The sequence below is a fragment of the Penaeus chinensis genome, chromosome 38, assembly GCF_019202785.1.
Source record: "Penaeus chinensis breed Huanghai No. 1 chromosome 38, ASM1920278v2, whole genome shotgun sequence".
Taxonomy (NCBI): Eukaryota; Metazoa; Arthropoda; class Malacostraca; order Decapoda; family Penaeidae; genus Penaeus; species Penaeus chinensis.
This window is the reverse complement of record NC_061856.1, coordinates 19,689,684-19,697,183: the sequence shown is the minus strand read 5'-3', so window position 1 is coordinate 19,697,183 and position 7,500 is coordinate 19,689,684. Positions and strand designations below refer to the sequence as shown.

The window sequence follows — 7,500 nt, the reverse complement described above, 5'->3', positions numbered from 1 at the left end:
TGATAAACTGTTCCTTATCCCTTCTCAGCAGACACCAAGTCCTGCATACCAGGGAACGGTGCAAGTTGCGATCCCCTGACAATCAAGCCGCACGAAAAGCATCTGTGGCTTACAGTGCTCCATATATATATATATATATATATATCTATATTTTTTTTTTGTGAAATGTCTGCCCATAGATGGCTCTGCTAGTGCTTAGCCACAAAGAAGTCAATTAGTAGACCTTGTGACCGTAACTGATTTGAATTAGCGGGAAAAAACGTATTTTTTCCTAAGGCTATGAATATCGATGGTGTTATTTTTATTATGAACATTATAATTATTATAATGTTTTTTTAATATTAATAACAGCATAATAAGATAACGTAAAATATTTCGTAAATCAAAGAAAAGGGTGAACGGGCGAGACGAGCAGTACTTCTAACTGGCTTATTGGTGACTTAGTACAAGTATAGCCATCTATGTCTAAAAACAATCAAACAAGTACTAACAGTGGGCATAGCACGTGTCTACCCGTCGTACCCTCGGCAAGGGGATATATATGTGTATATATGAAATGGGCATATATGTATATACATATATATGCGAACATATATATATATATATATATATATATATATATATATATATATATATATGCATATATATGTGGGGGGGGGGGCGTATATGTGTATATATATATATGTATATATATACATATATTTACTTATATACACACACATATATATGTGTGGGTTTACATATATATGTATATATGTGTGTGTTTGTGTGGATATATGGATATGTAAAGATATTTATATATATGTGTGTATATCTAGATATACATATTCATATATGTATATATATATATATATATATATATATATATGTATGCATGTATATATGCATATATCCTTATATATGTGTGTATATGCCTATGTGTGTGTGTATATATATGTATATACATGTATATAGATAGATATAGATATACATATACATAGATGTGTGTGTATATATAGAGATTTTTTTCAGCAGCCATTCATTCCATGCCAGAACATAGGCCTCTCTCTATAGATTGGGAGAGAGAGAGTACCTGTAGCCTTGGCTGTGCGACCGTGACTCCCTTGATTATCTCCCATACCTCTGTCATCGTCATAGAGGCGGGAATAAGCAGTTATGAGATTGTATTTCTGGTGGCTTATGATATAATAAAATCAAAATATCTTAATATGAACAGTTGTAGGGCATTCATTACGAGGTATAAAACAGGTATAAAAACGAAACAAAGTATATACATTCATATTATTAAAGAATAAAATAAATCGTCGTTGTAACGTCCACGGGGTTGTCCACGGTGTTGGTCCCTGGTGGTGACAAGCGGAGATTTCAGGCATGCAGCCCTGCCACGAATTGCTTGGGACCCTCCTTGATAATTCCGTTTTCTTATGGTTAACTACATCATATCGTTTTCTCGCCGTGAGATCGGGCTCGACGGGGAATTGAACTCCGGACCATGAGGGTCGGAGTCCAGTGCTCTAACCACTAGACCATCTCGGCAGTCGTGTATATATATACATATATATATGTATGCATGTTTCTCTGTGTGTGTATGAATAATCACATATGTATATCTATGTATATACATACATATTTGTACATATGTATATGTATATATGTATATGTGTTTGTGTGTGTATATATATACATACATATAAATATATACACATGTATATACACATATATGGGAATATATATTTGTATATATGCATATATATATAAATATATGTATTCATTGATATGCGTATTCATATATATATACTTATATATATATATATATATATATATATATATATATATATGTGTGTGTGTGTGTGTGTGTGTGCCTGTGTGTGTATCTACATATATACATACATACATACAAATATGTGTGTGTGTGTGTGTGTGTTTGTGTGTGTGTGTGTCTGCATACATACAACCACACATAAGTATACACATATATATGTGTATATATATGCATATATATTTTTTCATATAAATATATACATATATACATATACATTAATATAAATGTATTAAATAATGTAATTAATATATTAATATATTTATTAATTTATTAATATATATATGCGTGTGTGTGTGTGTGTTTGTGTGTGTATCTACATACATATATACATATATATGTATGTATATATGTGTGTGTGTGTGTCTATGTGTGTGTGTCTATATGTGTGTGTGTGTGTCTGCATACACACAAACACATATGTATACATATATAAGTATACACATATATATGTATATATATGATATATATTTTCATACATACATATATGCATATACATTAATATAAATCCGCGCGTGTGTGGTTTTGTGTATATATATGTATATATATATATATATATATATTTGTGTGTGTGTATGCATATATATATACATATATATATATATATATGTGTGTGTGTGTGTGTGCATGAGTAATAATAATGATAATGATAGTGATAATGATAATGATAATAATGATAATGATAATGATAATAACCGGTTTATTGATTTTTATGCCGCCAGAGGCTGAAAATATACATAGAGATACAGATAAAGAGGCAAACTATACATACATAGACACATATAAATAACAAACAACAAGTAAACTAACAATCTATAACAAAAAAATCAAAAAACAAAAACAAAAAAAAGACAAGTGCAAATACAGGTGTGTTAGGAGCTGGACTAGTAATTGTGGACTAGTGCTCCTGAATGAGTCAGACTAGTGTGGGTATTATGCTCTGGTGGTAGCGGTCAGTGCGAGCCCTGATGAGCACCAGTTTGTTGGCGGCGCGTAGGGTGCGTCAGGAGGAAGCAGGTCGCGTTGGCGCGGATAGCACAGCAACTTCAGGCCAAACTGCTGCAGTGCAGTGGTGTAGTGAGTGGCGAGGGAGGTGAGGCCTAGGTTAGTCAAGGCGCTGTCGTAGCTGGTATAGACAGGACCGAGAATAATCTTGGCTGCCCTTTTCTGTACCCTCTCGAGTTGTAGCAGCTGGGTGGCGATGAGGGAGAGGGACCAGGCGGGGGAGGAGTAGGTCAATTTAGGCTGGATGAATAGCCTGTAATTATTCTGAAGCTCCGCAAGTGGAACACAAAGGGACTTAAGGCGACGCAGTATGTCAAGCCTGTACGAGGCTGCGTCCAGGGGAGCTTTTCGTCGATGGTGACGCCGAGCAGCTTGGTGGAACGGACTAAGACGAGCGGGTGGTCGTCCAGCGTGAGGATGGGCGCGAGAGTGGGGTTGGTGGAGAAGTCGAACTGCATCACGACCGACTTCTGGCAGTTGATAGTTACGTGATTGGCAGTGGTCCAGGAGAGGAGGTTGTCGAGGGTGTACTGGATGTCAGAGTGGTCAGGGGAGGAATTGTCAATCATGGTCGAGTCATTCACGTATTTCCAGCTATGCTCGGTATTCAGGAGAGTGTCGTTAATCATTAAGAAGCATAGGGGCCCCATTCTAGTCCCCTAGGGAACTCCACATGTGAGTGACAGAATTCTGGAAACTTGACCCTGCACACGCACAGCCTGTTGCCTGTTGGAGAGAAAGTCTGCCAGCCAGGGGATGAGACATTCCCTGATGCCCATGGAAGCTGCTGCTTTCGAGATGACCGTGATATGGTCCACCAGGTCGAAGGCTTTCTTGAAATCTATGAAGATGCTGGTGATGGAGGATTTGCGCTTGTCGAGGTGGGCATGTACGAAGTCGAGGAAGCTGAAGAGGCAGTGTATGGTAGAGGAGGAGCACATGTTGCCGAACTGCCGAGTGTCAATGCTTTGCGTGAGGTTCTGGTAAGCCCAGTCGACAAAGCTTTCACACAGCAGATTGGGCAACGGAGTAATGGCAATGGGTTGTAGTTCACGAAATGAGGTGGGGCTTAGGGTTTTCCCGATGGTGGTGACAAAGGCGGTCTTCCATTGTGATGGGCACTTAGACTGTTGCCATGAGGCAAGTTCCATTGCAAACTCATTGATGAGGCACACTGGCAAGTCAAGGGGGTTGGTGGCTCTCTTGACGCAGATTTTTTCCAGCTTCTGAAGCACCTGGAATTAGCTGACTGTTGGAGCAAGTGAGTGGGCCGGCAGGTAGTCGGGGTGGCGGGTGGTGTCCTTAGGGGCGTAGCTGCTGGCAAATCGAGGCGAAGTGGTCATTGAGAGTCTCTGCTGCCTCACTGCGGCTGAGGTTGCTGTTGCCGAGTTGCAAGGCTGCACAGCTCCCGAACTTTCCCGTACCATTGGTTGGGCTGCAGGTGTTGTAGTTTGTTGTTGTAGAAGGTCTTCTTGGCTGTTTTTATTTCCCTGATGACTGTGTTGTGGAGTGATTTTTAGGCGATGATGTTGTGTGAGTGGAAGGCTTGATTTCTCTGTTAAACGAGGCGTTTGATGCAGCCCGTGATCCTAGGCAGGTCCAATGGGTGTGTACTGTCTTTTCCAGAAAGAAGTGGTGAAAAGCCGTAGTAACGGTCGAGAGGTAGTAGTGCCACTTGTCTCCACTCCACAGGTGAGATAGAGGACTGTGTGAGTGGCCTGTATTTCTTGGTCTTGGTTTGCTTTGGCTGAGAGACGGTGGGTGAAGGCTACTATAACACTAATACGTGTCTGCTGCGGATGACAGGAGAATATGGTAGAGGAGGCTGGTACCAGCCATGTAAATCTGTAAGGATCAAATCCAGGGTTCTTAGTTCATAAGGGGGAAAGTTGATTACTTGTGAAAGATGGAGCTCATTATGCAGGTCAAGGGTGTCTATTTCATTAAAATCACTACATATTATCGATCATCTTAAATGACGGGTATCGCACATGCAGAAGGTCGGTGTTATGAGTCAGGTGGCTGAGTAGCAGCTGTTTGGTGGGGGCTTGTGGGGGGTGGTAGAACACAGCAGATGAGGAACGTGGCGAGGCAGGGGTGGTGACCCACACCCACAACACTTCCAGAACATTCAGAACTCCCACATCCAAGGGGGAGGGTAAGGGGTCATTTTGGGACAGCAGAATGACCCCTCCTCCCTGTTTGTTTGTGCAGAGGCGATGGAACATGCTGTACCCAGGTAAATGTATGGTATCAGCCTGGATCTGCCAAACCTCTCTGATTGCTATAGTACCCGGTGATTCAGAAGTGATGACGTAAACAGCTCGTCTATTTTTTGTTGTTGAGGGATGTGAAGTTGGACAAGAGAAACTTTAGGAAACTGTACCAGAGTCGGGGAACTCCAAAATGTCGGTAGGGTTTAGCTGGTTGGGCCTTCCTTTCCTTGTATCTTGTCCAGAGTACGGGTATGCGCCAATGAATGTGACGGCCTCCTTTGCTACCCCGGGCATGAAAAATGTCTAAATTCTTTAGTCTTTAGATCACTTCACCGTTTGGGTATTCACAATTGTGTTTAAGAGAAAATGTGTGTGTATGTGTCCGCATACACACACACATATATATAACTGCCGCGATAGTCCAGTGGCTCCGGGCCTTGTGGTCCCGATTACTGGTTCGAGCTCGTCCTTACGGCGAGAAAACGACACATTGCCTTGAGAAGTGTCGTAAGGGTAATCACCGCCCTGGTAAAAGTGTTAGCGCTCCGAACCGCGGTTGATCAGGAAAGGCATCCAATCAGGCAAGGGTGGCACTGCCAGATAACCTCTCAATAGTGAATTGAGAGAGGCCTATGTCCTGCAGTGAAATAAATGGCTGTTGAAAAAAAAAAAAAAAAATATATATATATATATATATATATATATATATATATATATATATATATATATATATATATATATACATGTACATACATATATAAATATGTATGTATATATACCTATATATATTTTCATATATATACATATATTCATTAATATAAATATATATATGAATATATAAGTATATATATATATATATGTACATAAATCACACACACATACACACGTATATATACATATTTAAATATATACATATATACATATACATTAATATATATATACGAATATATATATGTATATATGTTTATGCATGAACTCATGAGTTCAATTCTCGCCTCTGTAGTCGTAAAATGCCTTCGCTCTGACTGCTGGCTCTAGCTCGAAAAAAACGACATATCGCCTTGAGAAGTCAAACGTAGGTTCGTAGGGGAAGTCACCGCCGTCGAACCGCGGTTGATTAGGAAGGGCATCCAATCAGGCATCCACTGCCATATAACCTCTCAATAGTGAAATGAGAGAGGTCCATGTCCTGCAGTGGGATGAATGGCTATTTGGTTGTGTGTATATATGCATGTATATATATATATATATATATATATATATATATATATATATATACGTATGTGTGTATGAGAGTGTGTTTGTGTGTGTGTGTGAGTGTATATGTATATATATCTATATGTGTGTCTGTGTGTGTGTGTGTGCATGTGTGTATATATATAAATATATACATAAATATATGTATTTATATATACATATACATATATATGAATTGATATATACATATACATAAATGTATTGTGTAGACAAAATATCAAGTCCAAAAGAAATGTATTTATATAAGCACAAGTTAGGAAAACTTTTCTCCAGAACTCTAATTGGCTTCCGGCCGCGATGCATATTATCATGCGACGCGACTCGAAAATGTCAATACCTTAATGATGTATATTCATGCTGGCAGACGGACCGATTTGGGGCGGTCTAGTGTTACTATGTGTATAAGTGTTTAAACTGCAATTATATATGTATACATAACACACACATATGTGTGTGTGTGTGTGTGTGTGTGTGTGTGCATGTGTATATATATTTGTACATAAATACACACACGCACACACACACACTCGCGCATATATACACACACGTGTATATATATATATATATATATATATATATATATATATATATATATATATATATATGTATATATACATATATTTTACATACACATATATATACATATATATCTATATCTATATATACATAAATATATATATATATATATATATATATATATATAAATATTTATACACACACTCACACCCATACATACATATATATATATATATATATATATATATATATATATATATATATAAATATTTATACACACTCACATATATATATATATATATATATATATATATATATATATATATATATGCATACACACACATACATACATATATGTATATATATACATATATATTAATATGTGTGTGTGTATATGTATACATATGACTGAGCAATATACCGTGAACATAAGCACGATCTTTGTAAGCCATTAGACATAGACCATCGAATCAGCGAGGACTTAGATGACGATTTTATCTGACCTTGTTTGACCCCTCAGTTCGTGACAAGCACTCGCCGGGCTCTGGTCGTCACCGCCTCTGGCCGTTTCACTGGCTGGTTGGCGGACCCGCGATACCACACTCAGCGTGTATCCTAGGGCATGGCCCCCTTACTGTGTAGAACTCATCTTCAATAAAGAGTCAAGCCGTCATAACCACTATCACT

At 38.3% G+C, this 7,500-nt stretch overlaps 1 long non-coding RNA gene across 1 annotated transcript in view; it reads left to right on the top strand.

Moving 5' to 3' along the window:
* The window catches only part of LOC125046210, a 31,312-nt gene extending 23,869 nt beyond the window's left edge, over nucleotides 1-7,443 (top strand). The window contains exon 3 of the long non-coding RNA XR_007116640.1: nucleotides 7,334-7,443. This is a non-coding gene — a long non-coding RNA (uncharacterized LOC125046210). The remainder of the gene's footprint in view (nucleotides 1-7,333) is intronic.
* The last annotated feature ends 57 nt before the right edge of the window (nucleotides 7,444-7,500 follow it).